The sequence below is a fragment of the Rattus norvegicus genome, chromosome 3 (genome assembly GCF_036323735.1).
Source record: "Rattus norvegicus strain BN/NHsdMcwi chromosome 3, GRCr8, whole genome shotgun sequence".
In the NCBI taxonomy this organism is placed as follows: domain Eukaryota; kingdom Metazoa; phylum Chordata; class Mammalia; order Rodentia; family Muridae; genus Rattus; species Rattus norvegicus.
This window is the reverse complement of record NC_086021.1, coordinates 178,523,976-178,543,378: the sequence shown is the minus strand read 5'-3', so window position 1 is coordinate 178,543,378 and position 19,403 is coordinate 178,523,976. Positions and strand designations below refer to the sequence as shown.

At 46.1% G+C, this 19,403-nt stretch overlaps 1 long non-coding RNA gene across 1 annotated transcript; it reads right to left on the bottom strand.

Annotated features, from left to right (window-relative positions):
- Positions 1 to 15,495: 15,495 nt before the first annotated feature.
- LOC134486314 (uncharacterized) lies at positions 15,496 to 17,701 on the bottom strand. The gene is made up of 2 exons (XR_010065126.1): positions 17,597 to 17,701; positions 15,496 to 17,062 (listed from the first exon to the last, which is right to left on the bottom strand). It is a non-coding gene; the product is annotated as an uncharacterized LOC134486314 (long non-coding RNA).
- Between the last annotated feature and the right edge of the window lie 1,702 nt (positions 17,702 to 19,403).

The following is a 19,403-nucleotide window of genomic DNA, read 5'->3' as shown; positions in this document are numbered from 1 at the left end:
AAGATTTGTGGGACCTCGGGACCTGGAGTTCCTCTCCAAACCCCTTCTCTTCCTCCAAACTTCCACATATGGCATGCTGGCATTTTTGAAATAGCATGGTGGGGTTGCCCTAATTTTAGTCTTGGAGTATCAGAGGGGCAGAGGGGACTGAAATCAACAAGACAAGGAGATTTCTGCGTATATTGGTAACACATGTAATCCCAGAATTCAGGAGCTTCAAGCAGGAAGATCATAGTGATCTTGAGACTAGCTTGGAATACATAGTGCGTACAAGCCAGCTTCCTGTTTGTGCCTCAAAGTACTCCAGTTTGAGGGGAGCTGACGTCCTTTTCTGGACTCTGGGGGTACCAGGCATATACGTAACACACAGATACATAGAGACAAACACTCATACACTTAAAGCAATACAATAAAAATAAATAAGCCTTTAAAATAATGTGTAAAGGAAGAGGATGGGGAAGAGGAACCAGAAGCAACAGAATTCTGAAGCCCAGATTTCAGAGCCCGTCTCTGCGGCTGCCCTAAATTTTATCCGTTGAGATGCAATGGATTCTAGCACCTCCTTGATAGTTGCAGCTCAGAACTGCTCATGGCAGACAACCAGGTCCCTACTTGACCAAGCAGAATGTGGATAAACCGTCTGTAGCTATGACAGTGTGATTTTTCCATAGCTCACTGAGTCAGACCTCTCATGAAATGTACACCAAAGGAACTGACTTCTCCCGTGGGATCATTATTTGTACGCCAGGACAATGTTGAGGAACACCTGCCGTGAAAGATCATCTTGGACGAGCCGGAATGCTCGCCCAGCCATCAGGCAATAATTGGCGGGCAGGAGTCCTTGTCTGGTCAAGCCCGCTCCAGGGTAGAGATAATGAAACCAGACCATTCGAAAAGAGAAGGCTGACCCCTCGGTTCTGGCATTATTACCAGAGCTTGTCAACAACTCAACTAATAGTGACATCAGCCCACAGGAAACAAGACAGAAGAGTAACAGCCAATGGCAACCCTGCTTGGAGTGTTTCCTACGCATCAGGGAACAAAGGAAGAGTTCTCGGGCATTATCTCATTAAAGCTTTTATGTAAGCTCTCCTCTCCACCTGGGAAGAACCCAGGCTCACAAGAGCCAAAGAAGTATTGAAGGGCAGCCTAGCAGGGAGGTATACATTCAGAATTGAAAGTCGTTTCCAGCTTTGTTCTTAGCAATGAGCATTTCTCACAACGGGGCCAGTGTTTGTACCACATGAGCCGTTTCCCCCACATCTACGGAACAAATATAAGAAACAGAGCAAACACATTCCTTCCAATTAGTGTTCTCTCATTTGCTTAGCTAACTTTATCTACACAGAAATACTATGTGGGGACCACAAACGTGGACCACCAAGAAGCCTTTGCTTTCAATAGATGACCAGCGGAGGGGCGACCGAATGACCACGGGAGGTTCGTCCTGGTGCAGACAGAATAGCACTCGTAAATTCCGCCCTGACTTGCCGGGTGAAGCATCTAGCCTCAGTCTGCTCTTGGGTTGATAGATAATAAAGCCGTGGTGGGAGCTACGCTGGCCTTTCATCCCATCCCAAGAAGAAAGACCCAAAGAGATTCTGCGGGGGTTTCTGGCTTCTCCCTGTGTTTCTCCCATATGAATCTCCTTTGTGTATGTGATTTTTCATGAGCCCCGCCTTCGTCCACAGACACCAGGAGAATCATTTGTACAATGTACACAGTCCGGACATTTCTGAGGCTTGGCATCAATAGTCTAGAACCGCACTGAGCTTTGAGCAAATCCAAAACCCATCACTAAGTTCTGATCTCAGGCAAAAGCTCTGAGGAATGGCAGCATGAGTTACTACACTTGATCTTAGCCAAAAGGCCGAGAAGCGATGGCAGCATGAGTTACAACTCACTCCTCTGTGTGTACACACGCATGGTGCAGGCACACACATGTGCATGTGTCTGTTGAAGACAGGGATTGATGATAAGGGTCCTCCTCTCTCACCCTCTACATTATTTTTAGTCAGGGTCTCTCACAAAACTTGGAGTTTCATTTATTTGGACAGTCTGGCCAGCGACCTGCTGGGATCCCCCTGACTCCTCCTCCCTGGAGCTAGGATTACAGACTTGAATTTGCATGCTCAACCTTTCTATGTGGGTGCTGGGGATTCAAACTCAGGTCCCCAGCCTTGCACAGTGAATACGTCACCCACAATCCTGTCTTCCCAACCTCGTCATTGTCAAAATAGATTTGTTCATAGATTCATAGATTTCTCCCCTTAATGAACACTCGCTAAAAGCCTCAAGTGTTGAGAATCAAAGCAAACAGTTCAGACATTCCCATGGTTTAAGGTTGCTCGTAAAATGAACTGACAGTGTGGCCGTGGCTAAGCTAGGTGGCTGCAGTGCCACAACAGCAATGGAATCACCTCACATAGAGCCTTTCTGCTCTTACATGAAGTGAAGGCATTAGACTGTCAGTGAGATGTGCCAAAGGAGAGGTCACTGTGTGGCCTCTATGTTGTGTTTTCAAGATCAGTTTGCCTTCAGAGTTGCTGTCCTTGGTTGGGCTCAGCCTCCTGAGTACATCACTCAGAGGTATGAGCTCTGTGTAGTGGTCTCACTTTACTCTTTCTCCCAAGAGAGTCTCAGATGTATACTTCATGGCGAGAGAAGCAATAGCAAGCAGCCCACCAGTGTCTGAAATCCAGAGAACACCCCCTCAAGTCATGGCTCTGTCGCCCACCACCAACACCATCTAGACATCTGACTCCCTGGCTTCCTCATTCACGGATCCTAACACAGCCAGTCCTGTGAGCACACGAGGCAAGGGACTGAGCTCTGAGCACCTGTAACCAAAGGCCTGTGTCCCTGCAGCATCCATAAATCCCGGATGCTCCAGGCACGCAGAAGCGGGTCTGGGAGGACCCCGAGTGATACAGCTTCAGAATGAAAGTTCTGACAGTGAGGGTCTCTTTACTAGGGATTCTCTTGGCCTGTTGGGAGCATCGAGAATGTCAGGAGACGTTGCCAGTTGTCCTGACGGGGTGGGGAGTACTGCCAGCCTTCAGAGGGTAGAAGCCACTCAATATTCTCCAAGGGCCAGGCCCATCCCCAACACAGATGCAAGCCGTCAGAGGCACCGTGTCAGAACACAGTACAAACGAGGAGATTTGTACAGAACCAGTCCCTGGTGCTGAACTTGGGCTCTGGTATGCTTGTGCAGGATACCACGTCCTAAAGAAGACAGCTTATGGGAATGAAGGTAGCCAACAACATCAAGAAGAGAGAAGAATCAGAAAGGCATATGGCCTCCTTTTGCAAGAGGGAGGATCTCTGCTAAGCGCACCCCTGGGTGCACAAAGGATGGTAGGAAGGGACGAGAGGGGGCGGAGCTTGCTCCTCTTCATGTTCATGAAACCCTATACAAAGCGGAGGGTGTTAGGTGTTGTCAGAGATTACATGACACCCCCTACGTGTGTCAATTGTTTCTCTAGGACTAGGGCAAACATACCTGAGATAATCCTCCTGCAAGGAGGAAAGGGAGCTGTGGCTCATGTGTAGAGCTTTTGGTCCATGGTCACTCAGCCTGTGGCCCTTGGGCCTGTAGTGAGGCATCACGTGATGGCAGAAAGGATGTTTAGGAGTGGGTTGCTCACCCCCATGCCTACCATAGGGCGAAGACAGAGAAAGGGGGTGCTGGGCTTCCAATTCATGGGCCACCCAGTGACCTGGCTTCCTCTCACCAGATCCCCATCTTTTAGAGATTCCCACCTCCTTCTAGGCATGCTACAAGCTACCTACTAAGTCTTTACATTGTAGGTCTTTGAAAGTCCTACTCGTAGAATTGTGATTCAGTGAGGTTGTCCACTCTTCAGGGACCTCAGGGGGATGGCCGTCAGTGAACCGAAGATGACTGAATGGACAATTTTTGGACCTTCTGGTTTTAACGGACTCAATTAAGTAAGATACATATGAAAGTAGAGAAGGGGTGTTGGATAGCATGGCAGCCTGCGTTAGACTTGACTTCTTCCACCCACGTGGGCATAGAAGGGTTGGAAGGCAGTGGACACGGTGTAGAAGGACCCGGAAAGCACACGTGATGACTTCACCACTGAACTGGAGAAATTCTGGTGTCACTAGCCTTGGTGTTTGCAGCTACTGAGAGCATCACCTTAAGGGTGACTAGGGGGACAGGGGGACCCGGATGTCTAAGGGGGACTGGTGACTAGGAAAACAGGATAAGGTGGCAAGGACAGCTGGGAGGACTCCAAGGTTCATGAGAAAGTGACCACAACAGAATTCACAACAAACCTTGATGTTCCGGCTTGACCTTGACAGAGGCATCCAATGATGAAACCCGAGTCAAAGAAATGTTACCCACATCTTGGCCTGCTACTGTTCTGAAAGAATAGGTGGGGGATTCTGACGGAAGCCCCATTTTCAGACTCTCTAACTAGAGTGAATTCCTGTCCTGGATAGATCCCCCACACACACACACACAACTTCTATTTTCTGTCTAATTTACAGGCTACGAATCCTTGTAAAAAACCCCGTTCTCTGTCTTTGGGGGTAGAATATTCTTGAGACAGATGAAATTGTAGACAGCTCTTGTTGCCTTCTGGGTAATCACATCTTTAAAAGAAACTCCTGAGGCTTATTAAAAGACAAATTGCATTTTACCTGTGTCCTTGGAGAAAAGGTCTAGACGGAGGGGTGTTGGAGTAGGAGCTTCCAGGAGCAGATGAGCTCATGTCAAAGCAAAAGAACACACTTCTGATGTCTGACGGTATGCGGTGGACTCCTTAGACCATTCACGATTCTTTCACTGGAACAGAGCGTGGCTATCCACTGCCACAATGGGAAGGAAATTTTCCACTCTAATAATCACAGCCCTGTCTCATCTCTAGGATGTGCAAAGAAAACGAGTGCTTTCCTGGAATTAGCAACTTCTGAGCTGCCTTCTCCTGGAAATACACAGCTCAACGGTGGCTTTTAGGCAAACTTGTTGGACCCCATCCGTTGTGTGTGCACGACTTGCTAGGATAGAGGGTTGCTATGGTGTAGGAGCTAAAGATGTGATTGGAATTATTGCTGTAAGAGAGAAGTATCAGGAGGCTGAGAATTGAAAGTAATGGTCGTCCTTAGAGTCTCAGTGGGAAGGATACACACACACACACGGACACACACACACACGGACACACACACACATACACACACATACACACACACATACACACATACACATATACACATACACACACATACACACATACACATACATTCACACATACACACACATACACACACAGACACACATACACACATACACACACATACACACACAGACACACATACACACATACACACACATACACATACATATACACATACACACACATACACACACATACACACTCACAGACACACATACACACACATACACACACATACACACACAGACACACATACACACACATACACACACACATACACACATACACACACATACACATACATACACACATACACACACACATACACACACATACACACATACACACACATACACACACACAGACACACACATACACACACAGACACATACACACACACATACACACACACACACACACACACACACACACACACACACGGTGTGTATGGGAGGGCTACATACCCAGACTTGAATCTTTAGGGACATCAACAAGAAGACAAGGCTGCACATCTGGAGTAGGAAAGTGGAGTCAATCAATAACCCAGGTCTGAGTAACAATAACAAATTCCATCAAAGCCTGAACAGGTGACAGAAAACAGAAGACCCATAGGCGTCACTAGGAGTGGTACAGCCCTGTCTTGGGCATACACCTGGGAAGGAGGGAGGGGAGTGAATGTCCCAAAGTCTCATAGTCACCTCTGGTATTTGATGTTTTCAATAGCTGCAGTCCATAGGAAGTTGAAGAACACAGAACCCACAGCTAGGTGTCTAGGACACCAAGTGTGGTGGCTGCAGGGGGAAGATGGAAAGCACCTAACAGGTGGTCCAAGAGAATCACATCTTTTATCTCTGATATCGAATTTTGCACAAGGACAATGCGTTCGGCTGAAGGCAGTGATGGAGAAAGGGGGATGGGCATACCAGGAAAGGCAGCTACAGGAAGGCAAGTTAAGCAGCTGAGGCAAGCTCCTATGGGAATACCAAAGAAGACACCCTCCAGCCGCTGAGGAGAGTCAAAGGAATGTCCGAGTCAAATACTGAAAGGCTGGGAGGGATGAGCCAGGTGAGGGGGAGACTGGGTGTTCAGAAAGGCGGTAAAGGGAGCCGAGGCGCAACTTGTTCTCGGAGGTCAAGAGTCAATCTGGAGAAAGATGAGAAGCAGGACTGGCAGAGGGAAATAGAAGGAGCTGGAAAGAACTTCGGCTGTGACAACAAAGAGCTCAGGTTTCATCCTCTAGACAAGGAAGAGACACGCCAAAGAGTGACAAGCAGAAATTGCTACTTTCATGTTTTTCTCCAACTCTACTCCCGGCAAGCACATCCACCGCTGTCAACCTCGCAGCAAACACAGACCTGTTTGTCCCTGTACTTGACAAGAAGAAAGTGAGTGGGGAGATTGGTTTGTCTCTTTAATCCATGGCAAAGATCCACATATACATGGTGCGTGTGTGTGTGTGTGTGTGTGTGTGTGTGTGTGTGTGTGTGTGTGTGTGGTATATGAGTCATGGCGCCTTTGGAGAGATGACTGTCTCCATGAAAAAGTAAATTACTGACGTAGCTCTCTCCTGACCACTGCACGCCTGGATAGAGATAGCCAACATCTCAAAAGACAGCCTGACACACCTTTGGCATTTAAGAAATCGAAGTCTCAAGATTCTAACATCATGAGCCAAGGCTAGATTAATGACCTTTCAGACTACAGGCTCACAGAATCAGAAGTAGGTCAGCCTCCCTGGGACGCGGAAAAAATGGCAGCTTCCCGTTGGTGGAAGCCACCTAGGGAAAGTGACCCTTGTTACCTCCATGGTTAATTGATCCATTCCCTCCGTTTTAGATGTTGGGAGAACGGATGCAGACTTTCTGCGAAATGCTACCTCTGGGTTTTAAAAAGGTCACATGCAAATAGAAGCGTGTGGACTCCCTCTTGGCTTCACCGTTTGCAAGCCACCAGCCTGAGGACAGGGGTTTGCTTTTTCTCTAAGTTTCATTTGCGTGATTGCTTTAACATCGGGTGCACTGATACAGTAAACAACCAAGCGCTATAGTGGTCTGACCAATGAGATATCAGGGCCATGGTTTGTTGGAATCATTATTTTGGCCAGAACTGTGTTCTGAGTCCAGAAATAAAAATGTCTTTGAGCACCCTGGCACAGAAATATGTGGGAGAGACCCCTAAATCCCACACCCACCATGAGTGATCTGCTTTCTCAGGCTGTACCACTCCCAGAATGTAGTAGAGTTCTGATATATATGTATATGTATTTGTATCTATGTGTGTACACACACACACACACACACACATATATATACATATATATATACATACATACATATACATATATCCATACATATATATTTTCTTTTCCTGGACATCCAAATTCTACTAGCCATGTATTTAAGCACCAGAGCTTACCCAATGCTGATTCTCAAGGCTCATTAGATCTCCCCAAATTGAACCCATACCTTACTATCATTAAGCCTGTCAGTATTCAGATTTATGTTTCCTGCAAGGGAAGATGTTTGGGAGAGGCCATGGCTTTGCTGTAAAAGTTCTGTCTGGAATAGTGATCACTTGCTAGGACAATGGCCCTTCCTACCTGGTTCTGCTGATGAGAGGCAGGAGGGGCCCCCTTTATCACTCCTCACACATAAGAAAGGTAAGAAGTGTGCTGATGCTCCCAGGAGATCCCTGGGTAATACATGGATCTAGAGATGGCTCTGTGTCCAGTGCCAAGGCCAGTCAGAGAAACCAAGATTGTACTTCTGAAAAGTTCAGACTTGGTCATCAAATCCTTGCATCCACTTATGCTTCTGTGATGATAGGAGCTAAGAACCCTTTCCATGAGGGAAGTGTGTAAGGCCATAGGCTGTTAGACCTGCCACTGTACCCAGAGGCCATAACATGGGATAGGATCAGAAGGGTGGAGATATTCCCCTGTGCGCATGGAAATCCTACTTAGTTCTCTGAGCACAGGACTGAGAGTAACTTACAGAGCAACTGCTCTATCAAAGTTCCGCAGTCTTGGTTTGAAGAAGTTTTGTGTTATAATGGGTCCTGGAGATTAGGTAGCCAAATTCGATAGAGCTTAGTGCTTGCTGGCATCACAGGTCCCATGAGGAAATGCTTCAGTGGATGGCGGAAAAGCTCCCACATCTGAGGCATCACTGTAAGTTGAGAAAGCTCTAATAGCAAGTTTTGTAATCAGCAAACATAGAGTTAAGAACGCTGAAAATGGCCACCGATCGACGGGGGTATGGTTCTGTAAGAACTCTTTTGGGAGGTTCTAGAAAATAATAAAGGGACTTTCTTGGATGGCTTAGGGAAAGGAAGATTGAAATTCTGATTCCAAGTTGATGGGGATCCAAAGCTTTCCAATGAGGAAAGTCCCACACTCTCTCAGTTCCTTTCCCTGAGCAAAGCAACTTGAGGAAGAAAGGGTTTACTTTGGCTTACAGTTTGAGGGTCTAGTCCATCATGGCAGGGAAATCAAGATGGCAGGAGCCTATGGCAGCTGTTCATGCCGCATGCACGGTCATGAAGCAGAGAGAGATGGACACTGGTGCTCAACTCACTGTCTCCCTTTTACTTAGCCCAGGACCCTACCTCAAGAGAAAGTACCACTCGCATCCCAAGTGGGTCTTCTCAGCTCAAATAACTCATTCTAAACTTTGTCTCTCAGATGGCTCTAGAAGCTGTTGAGTTTATAGTCAGTATTAACTGTCACATGTGCACAGGAAGAAAGGTCATTAAGAGAAGACTTCTAAAAGCCAGCATCTGGCGGGCTTCATTTTTTGCTACTGTGTAGCTATAAGACTGCTTAACAGGCTACAGTCTCTCTATGTTGTTTTATTTTCTATAAAACAAATCAAACCGTTGCAACTGTGTCTTATTAATATTACATAATGCATACAAAGAACATGGCAGGAATGGGCACGCAAGACACAAGTTAGTTAATTAATTTAGTTAACCAGTATCGAAAGTTATACTTCAGGAGTGAATAGTTGCAGGCTTCTGAGTAACCGCAGGACAGGATTAAGGGCTGTGGAACTTCTCGGTGTTAAACAATGACAGAAAGCAGCAACTCTCAAGCTTTTAGGTCCCAGGGTTTCTTTACCTTCTTAAAAATGAATGAGCTGGGGCTAGAGAGACGGCTGAGTCCTTAAGAACTGCTGCTCTCTCAGAGGACCAGAATTCAGTCCCTAGCACCCACATAGGGCAGCTCACAACCCCCTCTAATTCCAGCCCCGGGAGACCCAACACCTCTGGCTTCATCACACGCATAGCCCCGCCTCAGAAACATGTGCGTACACATCATTAAAAAATAAAAACAAATCTTTAAAGTCCCAAATACCATGCAAAATGGGAAGAGAAAACATTTTAAGACCTGAGGAACTTTCCAGAGTTTTGATCTACATGGCTCATACTGATCAATATTGGTCAGGACAGAAACGGAAATTGGGAGTTTTTTTAAAAATAGGGGGCATTTGTAGAATCACGGTAAATAATAATAAGTCGATTACAGACAATATTAGATCTCTTCCACAGTGACATATATAGCATATGTGTACATAAACACAATCATAGTTTCCAAACAATGACAGAAGTTAGTAAAAATACATGTTTTAAATTGTTGTGCAGCCAAGAGCTGTCTGTTCTCATGTTGCTCCCTCTGAGCAGTGAGGAAAACCCAGCCTTGTAAGTAGACAAGGTTTAGAAAGAAGAGAACGCTTCAAGAAGTGTTTCAGATAAGTCTAACGCTAAAGCGACCTTTTCTTTTTCGAGATCATGCTCGGACCAACGCATTTTGAAAAGCTTGGCTACTCTATCAAATCCGAAATCATTATAAAAGTTTTTCTCTTGTAACGAAATCATTATAAAAGTTTTTCTCTTGTAACGAAATCATTATAGAAGTTTTTCTCTTGTAACAAAATCATTTTTGCTCATTACCTCATCTTGCCAAGTTATGAAGATGCTCCTTCCCAGTCTAGCTTTACATTAAGACAATGGCACGCGTGAAGCAACTAACTTATGTGTAAGAAAGGTCTGGATGATGCACGGTCTGGAGGTTCAAATCCAGGATTGGGCAGCTCGGTGCTTTATGCACTCATATAACTATAGTGAAAATGAAAAAGATGAATTACAGTGTTTCAAAGCTGCTATTTTTGCAAGAAAATAAGAACTTTGGTCATCGGCAAAAGTACCATTAATTGTAGTTCTTCTGACTCATTTTATTTGTGTGTGTGTGTGTGTGTGTGTGTGTGTGTGTGTGAGAGAGAGAGAGAGAGAGAGAGAGAGAGAGAGAGACTAGTAGATAGGTAATCAAGTTTGAATAGCTATAATTTTTCAGTCATTCTTCTAAACTAAAAAATGGTGTCTCAGGAAATCTCAAATCCCAAATCAATTTCCCTATTACTTTCCCTGGAGACGAACACTGTGATGATCAGTTTTAATATAAAATTAATCCTGATTGCCTTGACTGACATGAGACCCCAAAAGTGGGCAGTACCTTGAGGGAGCTGCCCGGATCAAAAGGACATTTTAGATGGGAGCTCACTGGCCTCTTGTTCCTGAGTTGATTCACCTGTGGCCCCTGCTGATGATCCCTTCGTTTATGTCAGAACTAGCATTTCCAGTCTTCCATTGTGAACTAAAGACCCACAGCTCCTGAAATCTTCTGGTTTTCGGCACCAGCCTGGGACAACTGAGGCACTCAGCTCCATGAACCAAACAGCATCCAAATCGTGGGCCTTTCTGTGTTGGCCTTTCCTGTCTGAGGCAGCCACTTTGGAACTACTCAAAGACAGGTGGATCCCCAGAGTTTGTCTGGGCAACAGTTAAGACCCAGGTTCAGCAATAGGCCCTGCCTCAAAAAAAAAACGGTGGAAAATGATTGGGGAAGACACCAGATGTTGGCCCCCAGTCTCCCCTTGCACACTCAGCAGCCTCTCAGCCTGTAGGAAATGAGTCAACCGTTGTTCCTATTACAGTGAAAGCTCATTTTGAAAATTCCTCTATTTTTAGCCATGGATTCTGTTCCTCCAGAAAACCCTAATACAAGACCATGATTCTGTACAACACAGGAAAATGTGTACATGAACATACATCCTTTTCCCATGCACATGTAACTAAGGCCTAAGTGACACTGGCATCCTCCGTCCCTCCCTGTAAGAACGGGACAAGGGACTTTTGTTGCAGTTGCTGCTTCTACCTGGCTTCAAACAGAGGCACCAACATTTCTACAGGACACTGTTCTTGAAGAGTAAGTGCGGAAAGTCGGCTCATTCAAAAAGCAGAGTATCATCTCTTCGTGTTTGAGATGGGAATGTTCTTGATTTGACACCGCTCAGAACGTGGACCCATTCTCTGAGAGGTGCTATGGCAAACTGTATGCACACTCCGGTGACCGCTGCAGAAAGTCTGTGGCATTGTGTCCGTGCTGTCCCCATTTTCTCGGTTGTAAGATGAGGCAGAGCCAGCCTGCTTTAATTAACAGAGCCACCAACTGAAAGGAGAAAGGCCCGGAACTGTCTGTAGCCCGGGGTTCATCCTCATTACAGAGATGTAAGACGTATTTTGCCACTATGTATTTATCGTCATTTTGAGGCAGACTGCAGTTAGGAGAAAAAAATAGAAAACAGAGGGAAAAAAAGAAGCAGACGTGGGAATAAGGAGGAGACAAAAAGAAGAAGTTATTTCTGATGGAAGATTATCTGTTATCCTCCAGCTTAAGCGACTTCCCCAGACACAGCCACGCAGCGCTCTTAAAACGGCCTTGATGTAAAATACAATTTAGATTTTTCAAAATCGGGTAATATGATCATGACAAGCGTAAACCAAAGTCTTAGGTGATAAACCTGGGTCAACATCCAAGTTCAAGGCGAAGGTGCTTAGGAGAAAGCCAGTGCCTCTGCCGGCAGTACATTCCTTCCTCTTTAGAGGCAATTTATCGGGACTTATCCAAGCCTGTAAGAGCAATCCCTTAAGACCATCCAATTTCCTTTCTTTCTAATTCCATACTTAGCAGAGCAACCTTCTGATAATTAATTTGGTTTCTTAGGTAAAGTCAATACCGGGAAAGAGACCAGCTGAGTTATTGTGGTAGCCATCTTGCCTGCAGTGAGTAAAGAGATCAGCTTGGGGATTTAACAATCTGCCACCACCACCGGAGGAGAACTCAGGGTAAATGCCACACTTCCTGGGGTGCTGCCATCTCACTTGCAGACCTGCAGGAACAGAGGAAGCTGGGCTTTGACCCTTTCTTCTCTCTGTGCGCATGCTCCGGTGTGCGCATGCTCCTGTCCGTGCGGAAAGACCCTTGGGAGTTCTTCTCGCCGTCCTCCACCCTATTCCCCTGAGACTGTGTCTCCTCCTGAACTGAGGCATTTTCGGCAAGCCATGGCTCTGCCTTCTGGTTCGAGTAGACAGTCCGGGCATTTTACATGGGTGCTGGAGATGTGGCCCCGGGTCCTCACGTTTGTGTGGAAAATAGCTGTCATCCATCTCTTCACTCCTAAGCCAGGCTCGTTTAAGGCTTTCTTTACACAGGTATCAAAGCACGGCATAGTATGTTACCAAAAGTTGCAGTTTTCACTCGTTTAATGTTCGTTAGCGTCTATTAATTACACAATAATGGATCTGTTGTAACCCATTCTGATCTTATTGACAGCCATTACGCTCTCCCGCCCTACTCTCACGACCCAATGAGTCTCATTAAAGTTGCTTATGGGAACATGGACAAAAGCTTGTTTACAAGCACATCAGTGCCTTAGCAGTGGCTACCTCATTAATATCGAGGTCTCTTCCTCCCCTAACTCTCAGGAAGGGGTAGGGCTTCATGAGCTCCTCCCTGCCCTGTGACGTGATTGATGGTAAGATGTTCAATCTTAGGCAGATCATGTGCAATTTTATGTGACCATTTGTAGAGATGACTCTCTTAGACATGGTCCCGCTCATATTACATTAAGTAGAGACAAAGATACTCAGTCATGGGGTTACTGTGTTGGAGATGCTGTGAATGGGGCTGGCAGGATCTGAGAAGTGGGTAGCCCTGCTTCCTCCACATGGTAAACAGAAAGCATTCTTTTTAAAAATAAGAGAGTTTTCTGAGTCCAGCTGTGTCATTCTGAGCCACTCATTTCATTAGCTTTTAGTCAAACATTCAAAGCACTGACAGATTATGTAAAAGACTTTAAACCTGAGGTCTGCATTCAGGGGCTGGGGGGCAGGGGTGGGAGGGGAGGGGAGGGAATGGGGAGGGATTGAGAGAGACACCTGATCTCTACCTCTGACCTCCACATGCATGTCCATACCTCAACCACAAAATTAAACAAACGAAACCTGGGGCTCAAATGTTCGTCTTACAAGCTGTAGAAACTGAGACTCCTCTGCAGAGAATGTTCGATATGTTCAGTGATCTTCAGCATGTGGGAGACCAGGAGGTCCGTCCTTCCTTAGTTCTGACCCTGTAGGCATCAAACACCTTGTTTCTCAATGCATTCGGCCCTCTTGACTCCCTCTTGATCTCTGTCCACGGTTCCTCTCACGTGCTCCTTAACTTAAAACCCCGTACACCCAGCACACGCCAGCATCCCAGCTGAGAAGCCACAGAGTACACTACAGAGTAGTGTCTTTCCCCTCATCCAAACAGTGCGGACTGTGCTCTCTACTTGACCTCCCAAAGGAGTTCCCACTGCTTATGGCTAGGACAGGAAAGTCTGGTACTAAAGACTTCCGTGGAGTCCTCTGCGTCCCTCCCCCCACCCCCGCCACCACCACAGGCATTCATACAGCATCAACAAGCAGGAAATGATGGGTCAAATCTCTCTACAGTGGAACCGTCTTGTTTGTACTTGTTTCAAGCACCTACCACAGGATTTCGGAGTGGGGGTGGCGGTCTGTAGTTTTTGTTCACAGGGAAGGCGCCAGGTGTGTGTCCCACAAGGAGCTCTCTGCCAGGGACTTCTTTAAAAAGGGGTAGGGAGTACTTTGTATCACGGTTCCAGAGAGACACAGAGAGGGTAAAGTCCTTGTTATAAAACCTCAAAGGCCACCCCCAGTGACGTACTTCCTCCATCAAGACCCTGCCCCCTAAAAGTTCAATACCCTCCCCAAACAGCATCGCTAGCTGGGGACCAAGTGTTCCAAACTATGAACGAGCCTTTGGGGAACATTTTACTTGCGCACCATGGCAGCATCTGCAGTGTGGTTTCCACTGCGGAGCTTCCGTGATGTCATGATGCATGGATTCCGTGGATTTGCCATGGTGGTTGATACCCCGCGGGCTTCCAGTCCTCCTCTTCCCCTATTCCTCCCAGTTCATCCATTTCCTCTGGGGAAAGTTCTCCACAAATCCCTTGCGGACAGCCCAGCCTCTCAAGCTCTGCTGCGGAGAATCTGACCTAAAAGCCTGGCATTGGCCTCCATTCTCAGATTTGCTTAGGTCCCGTAAGAAAAGTGACTGCGGCTGCCACTGCCTCTTGCAAGGGCAAAAGGGACAACGTACCACCCGCATCTGTGCTCGGTCACCACCATGCACATCTGAAGAGGCAATAAATAAATAAATAAATAAATAAATAAATAAATAAATAAATAATTATTGGATGGAACAGGTAAGGAAAATGACCACGCGGTGCTTAGGAGCACAGAGGTTGGGAAATAATGCCTGAATCTTGAGAAATGGGTTCAAGCTCAGTGCTCCTACAGATCTGTCACCTGACCCAAGATGAGCCTCCCTCTGATGGATGCAAGCCACTTTGCCCTCTCAGACCCGGCCCTTGCTGAGCTTTTGATTCCGGCAATGAAAATTATACAAGTGCAGAGCTCTGGTTTCCAGCCTGCTTGCTTGAGTTAAAGCATTGCCACATTTTAGCTTATGGGAATCTCTGGGGAGGAGCGCATGTGTCATTGTAATTAACTCATCTGATGAGAGAGGTCTCGTTTCTTTCTCCGACAAGATGCAGGTAGTGGGGGAGGCCCATATTTTGGCAACATGAAATGTATTTATAATAAATCACATTAAATAAATAGCGACAAAATGCCTCCAAGGTATGTCGTTGTTGTTGTTGTTTTAAGTTAAATTTGGAAGTGAATATCTGCAGACCCAAAGCCACCAAGCTGCCACCAGCTTGCAACCTACTCGTCTGAGAAAGGGTTCATTGCATTCTGGAGTTTAACCAGTGAAGACCAAGAGAAACTTGAGAATAGCTTCCAGTTTACAAATTACTCACTGGGTTGTCTAAGTGCCCCTCTTTGTGTGCAGGACAAAGCCAGCTAGTCAGATTACATAATCACTCAAAGCAACCATACTCAATTTATTTTTCAAAATCCACAAAGACATTTGTAAGCATAGACAGAATACCACATGCTGGTCATCAAGTAAACAAACAAATAAGGCAGAGTCTTGGCTCCTGGGTGTTCACAAGCTAAAACAGAGTGGTAGATCAAGAGGTCATTCTTGGGGCTAGAGATGACTCAGGAGTTAGGAGCATTGGCTGCTCTTCAGAGGACCTGGGTTCAGTTCCTGGCACCTATACTGGGAGGCTCACAACTATTATAACTCCAGCACCTCAGGACTCATCCTCTCTTCTGCAGGCAAACGGGTATGCATACATACAGGCATACATACATACATATGCATACATTTAAATAAAAACAATAAATCTGTACTCTGAGGGGAAGATAAGGATGGGATAACATGGATATTGAGTTAACAAATTTTTATGGTTGAAATCCATTTGTGAAACAATGGCTGGTTTAAAAATTATAAGCATCCGTAGTTCATGATAATTATTGTGGGTGAAAGAGAGCCTTGTGGGCAAACGTACAACCAGGAGAAGCAAGCTTGAGATGGTAGAGAGTTAGGTCAAGACAAACACTGATAAGAGAGAAATGTTTGAGGAGACTGAGGGAGGAGGTGAACGGAAGTCTTTGAAAGACAGGAGAGACAGACTCCAGAACCTGATGAAGGGATTTGACTCAAAGACAAGAGAGGAAGATCCCAGATCCTTCAGATATTTCTTTTTTTCTTTTCTTTTTCTTTTTTTTCGGAGCTGGGGACCGAATCCAGGGCCTTGTGCTTGCTAGGCAAGCGCTCTACCACTGAGCTAAATCCTCAACCCCCAGATATTTCTATATGTCCCTGACACACACATGGTCACTGGCAGTCAGTCCTCAGAGCTTCCCGAAATCACTGCGGTGGGGACATTTTCCACAAACACGTATTTCCCTACACCTTTGATCCCAGCAGTCAGGAGGCAGGTCTCTGTGGGTGCCGGGCCAGTTTGGTCTACATAGTAAGGTCTGGGCAGCCTCATCACACAGTGAGCTCCAGGGCATCAGGAGTGGTGTAGTGAGACCCTGTCTCCAAAGGAAGCGAATGAATGGCGTTTTTAAAGTGATCCAGGTACCGTCGTTCAACTTCATCTTAAGTGAAGCTTGGTGCGGTCATCCTTTCAGTTTCTACAGCTGCTGGAAACAACAGGTTTTGCTCCTCTGTACGAACGGCTCCTCTGGTGGAAGAAGCGCTGTCATCTAACTTTAATAAATCTTAATTCTGCTTCATTTATTCATGTTGTTGCAAGTGCAGTCCTTGGTTAGCCCAGGTGACTTTCCAACTTCCACAGAAAACTCGCCTCTTGCTCAAAGAGGACTGTCTGTCCCAGGAGTCTCCACAACGAAGGTAAGGGTTGAAGAGATGCACGTTCACAGGCAAATTGGTCTTGCTGTGGAAGTCTCCTGTAAGAATAGAGTGTCTTGGAAGAAACCAGTATTCTGGGCTAAGAAGGGACACTAGATGCCTCAGCAGTGGAAGAGATGGCTGCCAAGCTTGACAGTCTGAGTTTGAAACCTGGGACCTGCATAGAAGACGTTGGAGCAGAGGGATGGCAACAAGTTGTTGTCTGACTTCCATAGAGGTGCATGTGAGTCAGAATACATGCACACAGACACATAGACACACACACACATGCACACATGCACACACACACACACACACAAACACACACACACACACACACACCCCAATAGGTAGGTAGGTAGATAGGTAGGTAGGTAGATAGATAGATAGATAGATAGATAGATAGATAGATAATAGATAGATACATAGATAGATAGATAGATGATAGATACTTGAATGGATATTGAGATGAGTAGACAGATAGTTGATAAACATAGATGATAGGTAGATAGATACATACATACATACATAATACATTCATATATACATACATACATACTTGGATGGATATTGAGATAGATACATAGATACATACACAGATACATAGATATATACACAGATACATAGATACATACATAGATACATACACAGATACATAGATACATACATAGATACATAGATACAGAGATTGATGGTTTTAAATGATACAGACCAGGAATGTAGGTTCTGGAGCCAATCCTCCTGGCCTTACATCTGCATCGTGCCTGCTGTAAGCTCTGTGGCCCTCAGGGAGATAAGGAGCTTCTCCACGCCTCAGTGTTCTTATCTGGAAGCTGGGGGAGTGATGACAAAAAGCACCTAGAACCTTGGAAGGTCACCTAAGGAATTAGAACAAGGGCACCGAACTTAGTTTCAACAGTGGCCCCGAGTGAGCACAGCTTCAGTAGGAACTAGCCTGCCAGGCATCCTTCCTCAGGGCCAGCTTTCCCTAAGGGTCCCCCTAGGATAATGATGCTTGGTGGTTAAAGTGCTTCCCCAGATATGTGAGGGTGTGGGTTCAGTCCCTAATTCTGTGGTGTGGTGGCCCACATCTGTAGCTGCTGCACTAAGGAGGGAAGCAGGAGTATCAACGGTTCAAGGTCATTCTGGGCTACATAGAGTGTGAGGCCAGGATGGGATACATGAGGCTGTGAGGTAGTGTGGGTAAGGAGGGAGGGAGGAGCAAGAGAGGGAAGGGGTGAAGGAGAGAGAGAATATGATTTGTCTAGGAATACAGCAGTGGTTAAAATCAGGGTGACCTCCAGTTACGATTGATAATCAAATAATCCCTTACTTAATTCTCCACGAGGTATCCACCTTTATGCTACTTCACCGAAGAAAGTCTTGGAAAGGTTCAGGCGATTTAGCAATTGACCCAGCCTTGCTCTGTTCAGTATTTCTCCATTTTGCCAACATAGTACACTCTCTGGCTGCTTGTGGCTGTGAGAGCCTCACATGATTCTGTCACACTTGGCTGCCAGTATGGTCTCCTTGTTGTCCCCCTGAATGTCCTGGTCCCTTGGCATCTTCTGAGAGCCCCTTGCCCACATTCTTGGTCATACTCTGCTAAGGAAGCTGCCTGGATCGTTAGCGATGCAGGAGACGCTTCGGGGCTATCTCTTCAATCCTGTTCAGCCCTCAGCATGGAAGAACGTCAAACTCGGGTTATATTTGACTGACATTTGGCATCTTGTGTGAGATTTGGAATGAGGAACTGTCATTTTGCACATTTCCTGCTGCATCACTGATCCTTGTAAGCACTGCTATCTGCAGTAACCCAGCCTCCACCCTCAGCAAGGCTAAGCAGCACCTGCTGTGTCCTAATGTGGGTCTTTCTGTCCCCAGACACTTGTCCCAGTTCTCCAGGGGACTCGGGTAGCCTCTGAAACACATAGTAGCAATAAAAAGGGACATTCCTCGGGATAAATACTGACAAAGTTCCTCTGTCTGTCTTTGTCATTCAAGTCACAGCGTGCACAGTCTGCATGGCCATCTCGCCTGGCAGAGACTCTTGATGGATCTTGATGCTGTCCCTAACCCATTATGATGCTGGGTTGACTCCTCACGCACCTTACCTTCTGCTGGTGTTGCCTCTTGCCTTTAGGGATGTGATTGGGTCATGAGAGCAGTGTCCCCATGAATGGAATTAGCATCCTTATAAAATGGACACTGCAGCTCCTCTCTCTCTCTCTCTCTCTCTCTCTCTCTCTCTCTCTCTCTCTCTCTCTCTCCTGTCTATCTGTCTCTCTCTGTGTCTGTCTGTCTGTCTGTCTGTCTCTCTCTCTCTCTCTCTCTCTCTCTCTCTCTCTCTCACACACACACACACACACACACACACACACACACACACAGAGCAAGGGACTCCAAGAAATTAGAGTTCCCTGCTGCTGAAGAAGAGAAATCTAAAGCCATGGGGGCAGCCAAAGGAGGAAGTTGTCTTTTGGACAAAGAGTTACAACTTGTCAGGTTGTTGCGGGAAG